Consider the following 17,500-nt stretch of genomic DNA (forward strand, 5'->3'; position numbering starts at 1 on the left):
ATTCTAGAGAGCAAAATAAATAATAAACCAAGACCTGAACTCATAAGAGGATCCTGGGGAGTGGGAAATATAATAATCTTTTGAAATTTATATATCCTGCCTAATGAAAGAGAAATTAAAGGAGGTAATTTTAGAACCTGAAGAATTCATTGAAGGAATAGGAATTTTGGGGGCAGACTGGAATTTACATGTGTCAAAAGACGATGTTAGTGAAGGCCCATGTCAGCAGCAAATAAATGTCGAAGGAAGAATTTTGAGAACATTGATGAGTTTATATGGGTTGGCAGATGCTTCAGGGCATACCCAGGATATTAAATATATACTATTTATCAGGGAAATGCAGGTCCAAATTGAGACTGGACAAACTGTACTTGACTGGGGAACATAATTATCTAGTAGGAGAAGTACAGACACATCCTATGTTATTATCTGATGATATAGCAGTTAGACTTTCATCAACATAATTTGAGAGACAGGAAAGGCTAAGGCTTTGGAGATTTTGTTCAAGTAGGTTAATCAGGGAGTATGAACAGGGAATCAGTTCAGAAGCAGTTAAGCAGAGTAACAGAGAGCAGAGTAGAGGGAGGTGTGGATGAGATTAGAGAATGGGATGATTTTAGGAAGGTAATACAAGAGAATGAAAAGGAAAATTGGAAAAATAAAAGTAACTGAAAGAACTATGTATAAGAATAAGGGAGTTGCAGTATAGTATGTTTTAACAGGAAGAAATGGAACATCGTAGAAAAGATTTTATTTTAAAAGCAGATAGCATCACAACAGCAAATATGCAAATACTCCAAAGCAGTAAAAGATGTTGACAGGAAAGCTAAGACATCAGAGAATGGAGAGAAGCATACTGACAATGAAAAAAAAAGGAAAGAAACAGGACTGGAAAAATAGGGAGGGACCCTGAGGAAATAGGGGAAGTATTTAAGGAGTAGTATCAAGAATTATATGTGTTCTAGATGGAGGAAGAGGACTGGCAACAGGGGGTAAATAATTATCTAGAGGGAATGGAGTGAGAAGGAAAGTGAAGCGCTGGAAAATCTTCAGGATGAGATGGGTTCCCAATAGAGATCCAGAAAAAATATAAGGGGAGTATTGTGCCACTGTGCCATAAGGTATTCAATATGATATTAGAACAGAAAGTTATCCTAGAATCCTGGAAAAAGGCAGTAATAACCATAATCCCTAAAAAAGGGTGGGTCTCACCAACCAATATCAGTCTTGAATCATAGGTTCATTGGTTCATAAGTAAGTACTAGGCCAGCTGCCGTTGTGGGCCCTTTTAAGCCTATCCAATTTCCTTTTAGTGCAAAAATTAACCTATCCCATTTAGGCAGAGATTGGTCTTACCCATCCCCCTGGTCAATAAATATATATTACCCCTAATTAGAATAACTGGCTTTGTACCATATATAATATAAGGTGACCCATGCATGGGATAAAGCATTTAGATGCTGCTTCTATCCATTATTAGCACAGAGGGCAGCCCTAGGGTGAATTTCTAATATATATCCATAGATCCATGTCGTGCTTGAATATGGACAAGCCTGAGCTTTGTTTTACATGAACGGGTGTCTGTTCCAGAGCAGACGTATCCTCTGCAAGATATACCTGTCCCTCCAAATTGTTCTATTGATGATATAGGAGCAGTTTAGATCCCTAGATCAAGCATTTCTGATTCTATTTAATTTGCTGATGTGCAGTAGGCCCATTAGTACTGGATGGCTGGATGCCTTGTATGCCAGACACAGGTCAGCTCTTAGTAGTCCATAGAATACCAAGTACAGTGGTAGAGCTTTGAGTCAGTTCACATAGGACATAGCACTTAGACCTTGTATACTATTAGCAGGGCATATTTGCTGGTGTTCCAGTTGTTGCTTGTGTCTAGATGGGTCCCCTTCACATGGTCAACATTTCAGAATGTCGAAGACCAGATGGCCAAGACCATATGATCGACATTCAAAATGTTGACCATGCGGAACCGGCATCTCTGTACAGAGTGGGAAAGATTTCCATCTTCCACACTGTAGTGTGATCTCAGAGTTGGTATATTTAAATTCCAGGGGGTGTGAGAGGCGTAGTTCCCCTGCTTGCAGGTTGAAGGTAAGATTTTGTTGTGTTTTTTTTTTTAAATGGTTGACATTTCAAATGTCGGTCATATGGTCTCGGCCATATGGTCATCGACATTCTGAAATGTCGACCATATGAAGTAGATCTCTCTAGACAGATACATGCCAAAGGGGGCATTATACTCAATGACTGGCCTAATGAGTACTGAGTAGATGAGACAATAATATCCCTAGATCTAGATACAATGCTTTTTTTTATAAACTTTGCAATACAGAAGAATAAACATTTAACAATAGCCAAATGTTGGTTGAAAGTTAGATTACTGTCCATATAAGTTCCAAAATCACAAATGAGTGGTCAATACTTAGAGGTGTGTTATCAATGTGGTAGTTCTCTGATGTAGATGACATCCCAAAGAATATGATAATGCATTTTTGGCATTTAGTTTAAGTCTATGATTTTGGCACCAGTTATTTATTTGGGACAAACTTTCCTGCAGGATGACCAAGTCATTTGGGGATTCAATGACTGCTCCTAGGTTGCAGTAATCTGCAAACTTAGTCAGACAGAGCCATTTGGTATTGGCTTGTATGTCAGAGAAATAGATGTCAAACCCGAGAGGTTCCAACACATAAACTGAAGGGACTCCAAAGGTGACTGGTCTCTTTATGGGGGTAACTTCCCTTATTTTGATTTCCTGCATCCTATCTGTGAAACAGTATGCAATCCATTGGGTAATAAAGGGGTCTGCTCCAAGTTTAATTAGCTTTTCTACCATGCCTGTGTGGGGGAATTTGTCAAAAGGTTTGGCCAGGTCAAGGTATGCAATATGTACCATTTTACTTTCACCCATTGCTTTGGTGACCTTTTCAAAAAAGTCTACCGGGTTGAGTGAGCACGACCTGCCTTTAAAAAGTCCAAACTAAGATTGATCCAGTTTTTGGCGGTTCCCTATGTCATCACTGATTAGTTCCATAAAAAGTCTTTCCATGGCTTTACAAATGAGAATGATCACACTTATGGTTCTGTAATTGCCTGAGTCTGTGGAAGGTCCTCCCTTATGTAAGTGACTGACTGTATCTGTTCTCCACTCAGTACAAAACTGCATGGAAACTGAGGTTGAACTGTGTTCTTTCAGGAGTGGCTAAATTGCATTTCTTGCTATTTATGATGCATCCAGTGGATATTGTCATGATCCATTGATGCAGTGTTTTAGCTTTTGATAGTATTTGTTTGGGTTTAGTCTTGTGTGATAGCCAGAGGTGAGCCAGTTTCAGGTATATTTTGAGGGACAGACAGAGTCATGACTATAAGGTGTTTGTGGCAGTTTAAGTAGGAAGGCTAGCAAACATTCTCCCTCTGAGTTAATAGACACTGATCAGTGTGAATTTGTGAAAAATTAGACTTTTGATATTTCAAAAACCCATATGATACATAACGAGGCAGAAAAAGAACAGAAGAGCCTAGTAATTTTGGGACTAAATACCAAAAAAAGTGTTCAGCAATTTTTATTGGGAGTATCTATGGAAGACAGTGCATAGAATGTGATTTCCAAAGGATTGCACAAACTTATCACAGGTTATATGCAAGGGCTTGGAGGCTGCAATAAAGGTAAATACAAGCTTGACTAAGAAGGCAGAAATGGGAAGATGGACAAGCCAAGGTTGTCTAGTGTCCTTTTTATTGTTTGCATTATATTTAGAATTGTAAACACAGAAAATAAGAACATCAGAAATAATGGAATAGGAATGGGGAGGATTTGAAGAGCCACTCAATGTATGTGTACAATAATATAGTTTATTTGAAAAAAAAAGCAGAAGGAGAGCTACTGAGATAATTTACCTTGCTAAGACAATTTACCAAAATAACAGGAGATAAAATAAATGAAAAACAACAACAAAAAAGAGAATACATGCAAATTATGCACCTGCTTGAGAGCCAAAGTTGCAGTATCCACAACTATCGGGTCACATAAAATTACAATATTTAGGAGTATGGACAACAGGGAATGCAGGGGACCCTCCAAAGGACACCTGGAATCAACTGTAGACTACAATACAGACCATCATAAGGAGGTGCAAGCTAACAATCAGTGACATGGATTGGAGAATGTAGGCAGTGAAAATATTTCTAGTCCCTCGAATGCTATATGCTGGTAAGGCATTTATATATAAACCTGGGAAAAGATACTGGGAGAGAGTTAAGAAAGAAGATATGGGATATGTGATGATTGGGGAGAGATGGGCAGAGGCTGCCAGCCTAGTCAGATAGAATTTGATACATAATTCTATCAACTGTATAAACAAATGTAAAATACAGGTTTCTGTTTTTAAATGTAAGAAAACACTGTAAAATGTGAACTTCAAGATTGTTGCAACATTGCCACCTGCTGTAAGGAAAACCAAGCCAAGTATTTCAAATGTGTCTTTTAAGTTGAAAAGATTTTATGAATCTCTTTAACATTTTACAATTTGGCTCCAGTGCAGCTGGATGAAGGTTTCATGCCCATTATTTTAAGGCTAAAGTTTATGACTAGGATTTAGATGTGGAAGGTGTTTTATTGCTCTAGTTTCTGTTAGAATATACATGTGAAATGCCTTGTATTGTTGCAAGTTTCTGTGCAGGTGTTAGATTGCTAAATAATGCAGTTTGTTTGCCTGGGAAAACCTAAGTGTCAAAAATGATGCAATTTGCGGAGGGACCCAGCAAACATGTTTGTTAGTAATGTTTTAAAATACTATTTCTCACAAGAGACTGAAAGCATTTTGACTTTAGACATCCAACTTACCACCACTCTGCCTTATGCTCACATGTAAGTTTTAGTACTGTGATTTCTTGTAGGAATAGTTAAAGCTAGTAAAGATTAATTAGGTTTTTTTCTTTGAGATCAGACCTGTCCTACTGTATTATTTTAAGTTTCTGTGTGATCTCTGAACTCTTAGATATCTCTGTGGTGTAGTAGTTTTGTCTTGTGTTTTAATTATTTATTATTAAATATTTTTAAAACCTTCTACCTGTGGCTGATTTGTGTTGAGATAAGCTCTAGAGTACATTGCATATTTATAGAGGTTATTGCAATAGGCCACTCTAAAGTAAGCATTGACTGTTAGTCATAGTACCATTGGATTTTAATATTGCACAGTAATAATTGGACACCCTTTTAAGGGCCTTTTAGTAGCTGATATTATTAACTGGGTGGTCGCAGTAATTACTACCATATAGTCTTGGTAAAGGGGCACAGTTGGAGAATATTTGTCAGCCTTTCCCATGAGTGTCTGTGAAATTGTATAAATACTTATCTCAAAGTGTGTGTGTGTGTGTTGTGTCAGCTACTTGTTAGGGACACAAAGCACTGGTTGGACAGAGAGGGTACTGGAGGTTTTAGCTTGCCCAGTTAAGCTGATACCTGGAGCCTATAGCTGTGCCAGTGGGGATTCTTACTGGGGACCTGGTGAGCAAGGGAGCAACCAGCCCCAGACTGACCATAATCTCTGCGTGCACTTAAGGGAAATTGTACTTTATTGTGTGTATTAGTTATCCTTTCCTATCTTCTAGAAGACGACCTCCCCAGGTGTTAGTGGTGAGGATTGAGGCTCCTTGATTGTTGAGCCAGGGCATGGTCGTCACAGGATACATATGGGTAGACAAAATACGTAAAGTGAAATTAAATGATTTTACTGAGAAAAGGTGGGGGATTGGCAGGACAGCAGCTATATGAATATTTCAGAGTGGCACAAAATATACAGATTATACATTGCAATGGGAGAGTATGATATTGAGGAAGGAAGAATAAATGCATTTTATTGGAATTAATAAAATATTAAATATTTATCACAAACAGTGATGAAACAGGGAGACAAAAGAATATCAGATATGGTGTTTGAGTTATGGCCAATAAGAATAGAAAAACAACAGTATCAGATTAATATAGCTATGTGGTGGGAAGGTAATGAGAAAATAGACTTTGGAGAGCAAATGTTAATAAGGGAAGATGATTTGGTAAAGGTTGTATGAAAGATTAAGACTCCAGAGAGAGGAGACATTGAGGAATAGACGGATCTATACCATCTTATCAAAATGTGATAAGAAAGTTGAGAAAAGGAGTCTCATGAGAATAGAGTTGCTTAAGTTATTTATTTGCCTCTAGAGGGGGAGCAGAGACTGGTGTAAGTATAGTGAGCAGGATATGTAAAGCCATTGCTAGAGATAGTTGGAAAAGAATGTCATGGCAGGGCAGAATTTGCAGGAAAATATGGTCAGGGAAATTGTGATAAAGATGCAGGAAGAAATCTGTAGGCTACAAAGACTAACAAATTAGTAAACTAATTTCAGAATATTGGGCTAGAAATGTTTGCACAAGTATTTTTGCACCATAGACAGATTTTATATTTGTCAGTCTGGGGGACTTTCTGGAGTTACAGGCAGAATTAGAAGGGAGACTGGTGTAATATATTATGGACATGTCCGAAGTTAGGAAAACCAAAGAAAGGACTGACAGGGTAATATAGACATTAAAAGGAAAGGAGTAGCACATGCTAAAGATACAGTTATGTTTGAAGTGGATTGAAATGCTCTATATAAAGAGGTTATGTTTGAGGTGTATTGAAATGCCCTATATAAAGGGGCATGTGAAAGCATTAACAGCACTTCTACCTTTAGTGGCAAAAAAGGAAGCAGCAAGGAAATGGAGAGCAAACCATGAGCCCAGTTTAAAGAAGATTAAGGAAGTAACTGAGAAAATGAAAAAATGGAGAAGGGGAACAATGAAATATATTCCTTGAAAACTACACCAGAAGAATAAGAAAGTAGGTATGCAATAAGAAGGAGAAGAAATCAATAGAGGATATTGTAACAGAGAAAAATGGAACTGAATGAAGAAATGCTGAACTGCAGGAATAGAAGAAACAACTAAAAAAACTGCAGGATACTGGCTTTGCATCATGCCTGATGTCAAAATTATTTATCAAGAAATGATGAGCTATTTAAATACAGGTAAAGGTGGGCCAACTGTCAGAAGAGTTGAGTGCACCATGCATATCGACTGTACAGTCCGCAAAATGTGATGATAATAAAGCTGTGTGTGTTAAAAATAAATAAATAACTAAATAACTAACTAAATAAATAAATAAAAAGAACTGATAAGCTAGAGAAACGTCCTTTGACTCATTGCAACTGTTCATTAGCTGAAGTCATGAGATTACACTACAATGACAAGGTAGGTGTACTAAAAAAAGCTCAATATGGATCAGTAATGCAACAGGGAAATAAATGGTTTGATTTTTCAAAGATTTTTCTTCAAAACACTCTTTTTCTCATAGGCAAACAGTACCAAAGAAAGTACTAAATTTTTTAAGATTTATGTAAAAGAGTATGACCTCTAATCTTCTCCAAGAGTGAGAAGTGACACGTCTTGATAATGAATGTAATCAGCTGTAAGATAGGTAGGGACTGGTGTAGTATGGGAATGCTATGTTCCACTATAATAGGTCCCTACAAAGGTGCAACAGAGATGTACCAATAAGCTACTCTGTGCAAAGCAAAATATAATGGCTACCACAGCAGGCAGATCCACTACAGGAGGGCAACTGACACAGAAGTGGGTGACAGAGGTCAAGGAGTTTTTATTATTTGCCATCCAGTAGGATCAGCCACTCATACCTGTGGGTGGCTTAGATATGGGAATGGGCCTAGCAGCAATCATCCTCATGCTAATAGGGAAGCAGGTTAGTAATGTTCATTATACTAGCCTATAGCAAATATATAGCCACGTATGTGTATATACATATATGGGTCTATGTCAGATGATCAACTTTTTGGAAACTCAAAAAAATCAAGAGACCATATTCACGTTTCGGAAAACCTACCCTTTTTACATTTTTGCAGAAGAGCAGGTCCTCCTGCACCCCCCATGTGGGGGGGGGGGGGTGATTATATATACCAAATCCAAGATTGCACTACAGTGAGTAAAAAGGGTAAATTTCTTGATTCTCACTGTACAGTGATCTAAATCCAAAAGCTTTGAGTTTTCAAAAACTTGATCATGTGGTTTTGACCATATGGAGTTCAAGTTTCTGAAAACTTGCTCAACTGATATGGACTCACACACACACACACACACACACACACACACACACACACACACACACACACACACACACACACACACACACACACACTTATTTGGATGTGTATCTTACTGACTACAATTTTACTGATATTCAGGCAGTTATCCCTAAAAAGGCAGATAGGATGTATAAAGTTCCTCAGTCTATTAAATATTTATATTCTGTTCTCAAACCTGACCCAGCAGCTATAGCCTTAAGTGATTCCACTGCAGATAAGCACATAGTTAATTCCAATCCTGCTCTTTCTAATAAGGATTGGAAAATTATTGATAGGTATGGAGAAAGTGTATTCTTTGAATTTCAAAATTTTAACAGGCTCATATGTTAAAGTTTTTTTCTGACATATTGTGAAAGTATGAAGACTTTTTTTATCTACAATTTCTCCTAGTGAAGAAAAATCTGCTTTAAATAACTGAGCTTCTTGCATTGCACAGGTCACTACTCATTGTTTGCAGTGTGTTTACGACTCTTCTGATACTTCTTCCAGGGCTATAGCCACTGGTATGCTATAGGTGGTCTACTTGGCTGCATTATTAGAACCTTCCAAATGATTTTAAAAATGTGATTTTAAATTCTCCCCTGGATAAACATCTAGTGCTTGGCCCCTCTGCTGCAGAGGTGATATAAAAGTGTGACAGAAGGAGCAAGCTGATCCAGTGAATCTCTAAAATTTTTCAGCCCTCCTTTTCCAAGTTGTCCAAGGGATTTTCTTTCTCTCATCCAGTTTCAGCAAAAAAATAAATAAACAGTATCAACAGAATTCAGGTAAACAGACATTTAAGAAGTGGCAAGGAGGTTCCAAAAAGAAGTCTCAAAGTTCCCAAAACCAAGGGTACTCCTACAAGTCTGAATGACTGTTCAAGAGACCTTAATACCGCCCTCCCACCCTGGCCCTCTTTCTCTTCCAGGAGGTTTGAATCGCTTTTTTTTCTCTTTGGCACAGATTATTTCAGAAAAACGGGCTCTAAAAATCATTCATCAGGATTTCAGACTGCAGTGGGAGGAAATGCCTCCTTTCCAGGGAATCACCCCCACCATCCTGCAACTCAGACTGTTTTGTTTGCACCTGTTCCTCATCATATGCTGTCCCAAAGAATGATAGAATCAGTTTCTCCTTTCCAGGTGGGAAGGGGTTATATTCAAGGATGTTCCTAGTCCTAAAAAAAGAAATCACTTGGAGTCCAGTTCTGGATCACTCTTTACTAAACCTGTTTGTGATAGTGCCCAAATTCAAAATGATATAACTTCACAACCTGATACCTCTTCTTGCTCTTTCAAGTTTCCTGGTAACACTAGACTTAAAAGATACTTATTATCACATTCCTGTTTATGCAGACTTCAGGTGTTTCTTAAGGATTTGTGTGTTTGGATCACATTATCAGTTCTATGCATTACTCTTTAGACTATCCATTACACCAAGACTGTTCACAAAGTGTTTAGCTCCAGTTATAGCTTAGGGTATCCAGATTTTTCTATGTTTAGACAAACTGCCTATCTTGGCAGAGTCTTTTTCAAAATGTCAGGAGTCTGTCTCTTTGGTGAGAGATCTGTTGGAGAAGTTGGGATTCTGAGAGAACATTTAAAAGTCTTTCTTGACTCCCTCAAACAGGATTGTGTTCCTGGCATATCAACTGAACACTTCAGTTCAAAGGGCTTTTCGTGGAAAAAAATAGATCTTTAGTCACTATGAGGGAATACCATTTTGTAAATGCAGCAATCACCTTTCAGTAATAGAAAATTTCCCTAATTGTCTACCATCACTCTGAGACATTTGTATCAGTTGCTGTTACACTACCTTGTCATACAGCCCTGCCTTGCAAACACAGATCAGTTTCTGTTGTCAGTGATAGATAAAAAAAAGGATGTGGTCTAAGACAGGTTTGGGGAAACATGAGGACTCAGTGGTTAAGAGCTCTGTCTTACAAACTTGTGTCCAGAGTTCAGTGCTGACCAAAATTCACTTTCTGTGCACAGGAGTGGTCTCAAACTGCCAATCAGGGAGTCTGATACAGCTCTAGAAAAAAAATGGGATTATCCTACCTGCATATTTAAAATAAAATAAATAATATAATCCAATCTGTCACACAGTAACAGAATTAATCACCATAAAAGTAGATTCAGGACTTCTGAGCTAGTCATGCATCAGTTTCAGCACATATGCATGTGCATTCAGGAAGGTAAAAGAAGCAGCACAGCAACAGCACTTCCTGGAAGCCTCATTGTGGTTATTGGCACTTGGAATGCTTGTTATAATGAGCATAATTCAGTGTTATCATTCTATATCATGCAAACACAGGCCACACCATCATTACACCCCCCAAAGCCTTTACATCCTATTTGGACTACTTTATTCCAGTAACATTCAACATAACTCAGCGCCAGGCAACCTCAAGCTAATTGGAGATCACAGTTAAGTGCACAAAATCTACATGATAAAAATGTCATTCCACTTAATGCTATCACCTTGCACTCCAGTTGTCTTAAAATAGCATGCCTTAACACTAGGAGTGCCAATAACAAATAACTCACATTTCAGGCATAACTGAAACATGGCTAAAATAGTTTTTTTTTCCCACTTCCAATATATTCTCTCCCAATACCCCATTAATTTCAAAAATAGGCCAGGTGGAGGTGCTGCCCTACTAATTTACAAAAATTAATCAGGCACTATAAGCAACATTAAGACTCCAGAAAACAGCTGCTATAACAGTTAGATCTGGATTCCAGCAGGAATAGTGTAAAGTAGCCATACCAAGATATACATCTACGTAAGATACATCCCCTCTTTTCTCTGTAGCCATTATACAATAATTTCTTGTAGCCATTTTTCCACAAGTTGCACCACAAAACACATTTATACATGGAGACTTTGACATGAGTGTCACTGCTGGCACTCTACCCCGCTAAACAAATTGTTCATTCTCTACAATTTGTAGTAGTTGTTGAAACAGATAACTAGCTCTAATGCAACCAACGGGAACTAGCTCCACTATTGATATCATTATCTCTAGTTTATAACGTAGATGCCATAACACAATAATACTCTGCAATACTCTAAGCAGCCATTGTTAAGTAACCTCAACATGGTCCTTAAAGGTTAAGAAAATAACCAGAATCCTAGCTAGGGTGGGGCAAAGGGGGAAGCCACCCTGGGTGCAAGGTGCTGGGATTATGATCTGCAGTTACCGATGAGTGTTTATTACATTGCCATCATTCAGAAATGAATGCTGATTTTGCACTTGGTGTCAGGGCTGAAGCATTTAGTGGGTGTTAGAATAACTGTAGAAAACCATTTGATGCAAAAAGTAAATCAGATCATTTTTTTTTTGCGTCTCACCTTAAGAGTTCAGGAGCACATATCAGGGAAAATGGATCTAATGGTCATAGTAGCTCCAGATAGAAAATGGAGAAAATACCTTTTTTTATTTATTTTTTGCTTATCTACTTAGAGGAGTTTAGGGGCACCAGATTGAGGAATGGCACTGAGATACATAAGTAAGCTACAGCTCTGAAAATAACCCAATGGCATTCAAACCTGCTCAAGAATACAAAAAGCCATGATCATTACCCACTTAATCACCCTAGGCTGGTCTTCCATATATAATCTCAACAATCTCAACTTAGCCTTAAACCTTTTTATTGAGAAACTTTCCACCTTGCAAGATGCAGTCTTCCCACTAGTCAGAAAGAGATCAGAGGACAAAGATTCCCATGGCCGAGCCCAGACATAGAAAAGTTTTTTAGCAGCTAAGGATAAGGCACGGGAAACTTTGAACAACGGGACTCCAGTGGTTAGTTACACACACACACACACACACACACACACACACACACACACACACACACACACACACACACACACACACACACACACACACAAAAAACTAAAGCTAAAGAAAAAAAAACACAGGAAAGCAACCACTTCTGCAAAGGTGACTTTCATAATACATAGGCAGGAAGCATGGGCCAGCAACTTAACATACTTCTACAAAAAATAAAGGGACTTCCAAGAAGTACTGTAGAATCCTGAGAGTTTTCTTCCGCATGAGCAAATAAAGAAACCAAACTTTCATTAACAACTATTGGCACTTTGTATCACAAACCTTAAAAGATTTAGCAAACAAGTCCCCTACTTAATAAACCAGTCCTATGCTTAATTGCTCACAACCATCTCATTTATTATCTTCCCAGTTTTACACACTAGCCAGCTTACATTCTGACATTCTAGTTACACAGATTTCTGAAAAACAAGTTAAAAAGCCTTATTGAACTTCAACAAGAAAACTGGTGTATCCCATTTTTAAGTTGTATCCAAACTTTCTTAAATTCATAACTGCTCATTTTGAAAACCCCTCTCACACATTTACACCTTGTCTGCTATTTCAAGAGTCTTCTCTACACAGTTCAAGCATGAAGTCATAATCCCTTTTCTTAAGCAACTCCATGCCAAGCAGTGCAAATATTTTACACCAATTGCCAACCTTTGACCACTTAAAAAATTCCCAAAAATTATCTATAACCAAGTCCTAGACCACATTAAAAAATATGCCCTGGGATTACAAGTGGTTTTTCCTGCACAGCAGAGACTGTTCCTGTACAGCATGGCAGCGTGCCTTGCATATTCATGAAGGCGCACTACCTGTGCTGTTAAATGGACACGGAGCTGTGTGCAAGTTCAGGGTGTGTGTCTGAGAGCAGAGCTTTCACAATACACATGCCTCTGCACTCCACAATTGCCTTTCAGCAATTAAAATGAGTGAGAATGCTCATAACACCCCCAACCCATCTGGAAAACAAAAGTAGTTAAAGGCAAAAGGGACAAATGTCCCACCACCATACCTCCCAACTGTACAGATTTTTTGCAGAATGTCCAGAGTTTTGCTTCATATTTTTGGTGTGTTCTCCCTAAAATCTGTACTTACCTGGCAAATAGTTGAGGACTGAAGTCATTAAGTAATGACAAACATTAGAGTATAAGACCCCACATCCTGCAGAAAATTAATGCTAATGCAAAATCTATTATCATATCAACTGTCTAAAAGTTTGTAAGAGCAATATTTAAAATGTGTCCCTATGTGTCCCCCCAACATTTTAGGGTTTGTCCAGATTTTTTGCCCTAAGAGGTTGAGAGGTATGCCAACCACGAAGCAGAAAGATGACAAAAGTACAGAGTTTAGCATTAGCAGGGATATTCAGAAGGGTATAGCGAAAATAACACAACAAAACTTTTTTTATATAAATGCGATAAAGTTTAAGCATAGCTGTGTGTGTGTGTGTGTGTGCGCATTGCTTAGCTACACTTAGTCCAGCTTAAACATCACAAGAAGTTAAATAGCAAGAGACATCCACCCCAAGCTTTACTACAATAGTGTAGTGGTTAAGGTATATGCTTTGCAAGCAGCCATTCCTGGTTCAATCCTCACTGTAACCAATTCACATCTATCTTAAATGTGACAGCAGTGCATAAACAATTTTTGCTTATATTACCTACTAAATAACATATATTTGTTAACCGGAGTACTGCATTAGGTCCAGATGTGAGGTATCAGTTTAATAAAGTTGTGAAATTCCCATATAAACACAAGTGCCCCATACAAGTATAGTCACAAATGAATAAATGTAATGAAAACACATTGGGGGATGTCAGGGACAGAGTAGATAGTCTATAAAATGAAAAATAAGCAATGCTAAGCATTGCACAGCTCTGCTTACCAGATGTAAGCATGGTGTAAATATGACTGCTAAGCAATGAGGAGCCCAGCTAAATGGATTTGCCCATTGGTAAGCAGTACTGAACCTGCCCCTTTAAGCAATGCAAACCTTAGCTAAGCAGGTTTGCCCATAGCTGAGCTTAGTTCAGCATATTCAAAACTGTCCAATCATGGCAAAGGGTGGGAAATCAGCCGTATTTAAATCCCACAGGTAGGAATACAGCTCATAACTGGTTGCAGCTTCCCACTGTAGGCAGAATGGCTGGAGTCAGAGAGGGAGTGTGCTTCCGTGCGCAGCTCTGGGGCATCCAGGAGTCCAAGGTCATGGTATGACTCCTGGTAAAAAACCATGATGAGAGACTGCTGCAGGGCCAGTACCAAGGCTCCCAGTATAAAGCAGAAGCCTGGGACCATATCAACTGTGACCTCACCAGTGCCACTGGTATCCCTCGGACTGGTGAGCAGGTCAGGCACCACTATGCCAACCTGAAATGGAGGAAGAGGGAGCTCTTGGACCAGTGAGTCCAAGAATCAAGGCTGAGGGGTGATGTCCCAGCAGTGTGTAAGTACTCATACCAGTAACTGTATAATAATGTGTAGCCTGTGTATATGATGGATAGGTATGGCTAAATATTTCTCTATTTCCCTTACAGCTGCAGCTGAGTGGGCTGTGAATCAGGAAGCTCATGCGAGTAGGCTGCAAAGGCTGCATCGCGAGGCTGGTGAGTAACAATCCTGCTTGTAGTAGTCATACCAAATAAATATAAAAGTAGTAGAAAGTCAGCTGCCAGTATAAAAACTGTTTTTGTGTAGGGGTTGTACTGAATAAACCAGACAATATGACAGTAATAGTCCCATATAGGTCGTAAGTAAATAAAACTGTAACTGCCTGGCAATAAAGCTCTAAATCCTGGACTGGTTGTGTTTACTCTGGTATTGTATGGCATTTTTACTATTGCATTCTCTGAATAGTAATGTCGTATTGACCACTGTTACCCACACTGTGCTACATAATAAAAATGTCTAGGACTGTCTGTATAAGACTGTTGTAATTACAAGGTCAGATTGTACAACCGAGAGAGACTAAGAAACAAAACACTAAAGACATAGACAACAATATCCAAACAGCACACTCTGCTGAAATGTAAATGGTATTTTCATCAGACAGCCATAGTTCAAATCCTGGGAGTGGTAGTAAGCTGTATGCATAATCATACCTCTCAACTGTACACATTTGTTAAGAATGTCCAGATAACTGGCTCATATTTTCTGCCTGTTACCCTGTCCCCCTGGCAAATCAGTGGGATGATCTCAGAATTTTAGTCAGCAAATAATGACATACATCTGATTTTCAGACCTCAGAACCTTCAAAAAATGTATATGAAGGTGGCCAAGGATGAACACAGGATAGCAGCAGATTTCTTCAGCTCCACCAATTTCATTACATTGACAGGAATTAATTACTTAAAAAATTAATTTTTGAAGTAATTTTCTTTCTAAATATGTTTGTTTTATATAGTTCTTGAACTATATCTAAAAAAGAAAGGAAATCTTAATAATATTCCTGTCAGAAATTACTTTGGAAATTTTCCTGTCAGTTTATCAGTCTGAAATGAGTTCCAGTAAGACAAATTCTCAAGACTCCAGCATCAAGAAAGAACTTCAGTCTCTGATAATTATAGTCCAGCAACTTACTGCTAAGATGGATAAAATGGATACTAAAATAGACACTTTCATAGAAAAACTACAAAACAAATAGACTTGTTACATATGGACCTGCAACAACAGAAGATCCAGATGACAGGCATAGAAGAAGCTGTGAATGACATGGAAAATAGAATACAAGAAGAGGAAATCAACATTGGGTTTCTGCTGAAACAAAATACACATTTACAAACAAAGCTGGATGACCTGGAAAATAGATCTAGGCAATAACATTAGGATTTTGGACTGCCAGAAAATATTGAAGGTAACAATATTACTTCTTTTTTAACAACATGGCTCCCTAAAACTTTAGATTTACCAGAAGCATTCTCTTTTGGTATCGAAAGAGCACATAGATCTATAGCTAATACTAACTCTAACAGAAACTATCCTAGATCAGTTATAGTTAGATTTCTATCATCTTTTGATAAAGAGATGGTTCTTAAATCTGCTTGGGCTAAAGCTCCTGTTAAGATTAATGAAACAACTGTGCGTTTTGACAATGACTATTCTTCCATGGTATTAGCTAAAAGAAAAGTTTTTCTGCCACTAATAAGGGAGCTTAAAAAGCACAGTTTAAAACATACCTTCTGTTTCCTGCCAAGCTTAAAATCTTCCTTCCTGATGGTCCTAAAATTTTCGATGACTTAGACTCTGCTTTACTGTTTATCAAAAAAATAAGATTTTGGAAAAAATAGAAGAAATGGAATGGGCTAGTCCTTCGTTAAAGAGACTGGCAACTGAAACTTCGTGGAAGACTTCAGAGAAGAAGAAGAGACTAAAAACAAATGATTTGTACTATGTTTTTTTCTCTCTCATCATTTTATTTTATTATTAATCTTTTAAATATAGTTCCTGCATTTCCAAGAAGCAACAAATATTTTGAAAGATTTAATCAAAGTTATTCTCTGTGTGCAAAGAAATGTTTTGTTTCATAACTAGTCAAAATATCTGGAGATTTAATGGCAAGCTGTGATTTAACTTGTTTCTCTTTCTGAAGAGGAAAAATAAGGTCAGTAATTTGATACATTTTTTTTTCCTTTAAAAGTTTATATGTTCTTCAAATGCTATTCCTAATTATACTTTCTTGATTACACTGCTTATGCTTGTTTGTAAATAATCTGTCATGCTTTAACTAATAATAATTAGAACTAAATAATAGTAAATAATATGTTTTATTTTTAACTCTATTAATATAAACAGTAAGTAACATTCTATTGTATATACTTCTTATAGCTTTGTCTTACATTTTTTTTTATTTCTGCCTTACACCGTTTTACTTTCTACTCTCTTTTCTTTTCTTTATTAATATATAGAAATGCTTTTGATCATATAGACACAGTAAATAATAAGATTTGCATAGGAGTTGAGTTGGGACAAAAATGTTGAGTTTTGTTACTTATTAATAATTTTGGGCTTGATTTCACTTACATAGAGTCTGTAATAACCTGTAGAATGCATTGTGAAGGTTTTGTCATGTTTAGATGCATTTACACTGCTAAATGAATGTTTGTCACTAGTTTTTAATAAGTTTCCGCCAAAATGTTAAGAGAGACAATCTGGGATGTGGGCTGTCTCATGCACAGTGTCCATGAGCTACTTCAAAAGCTTCAACTCTCAGAATTCTCACAGAGAAGCTGAAAGCAGCTAGTCTCACCTTTGACCTAGATATCACACTGACACATCACAGATACAGGAATGACACTACCTAATTATACTTTCTTGATTACACTGCTTATGCTTGTTTGTAAATAATCTGTCATGCTTTAACTAATAATAATTAGAACTAAATAATAGTAAATAATATAGCAATAACCCACGCCTGGGTGTGGGTAATGCTAAATTACCCGGTTGTTGGCCCGAGGGACCAAACAAAGCCAACCG

The sequence above is a fragment of the Protopterus annectens genome, chromosome 3.part0, assembly GCF_019279795.1.
Source record: "Protopterus annectens isolate FY-2018-M chromosome 3.part0, PAN1.0, whole genome shotgun sequence".
NCBI lineage: Eukaryota > Metazoa > Chordata > Ceratodontiformes > Protopteridae > Protopterus > Protopterus annectens.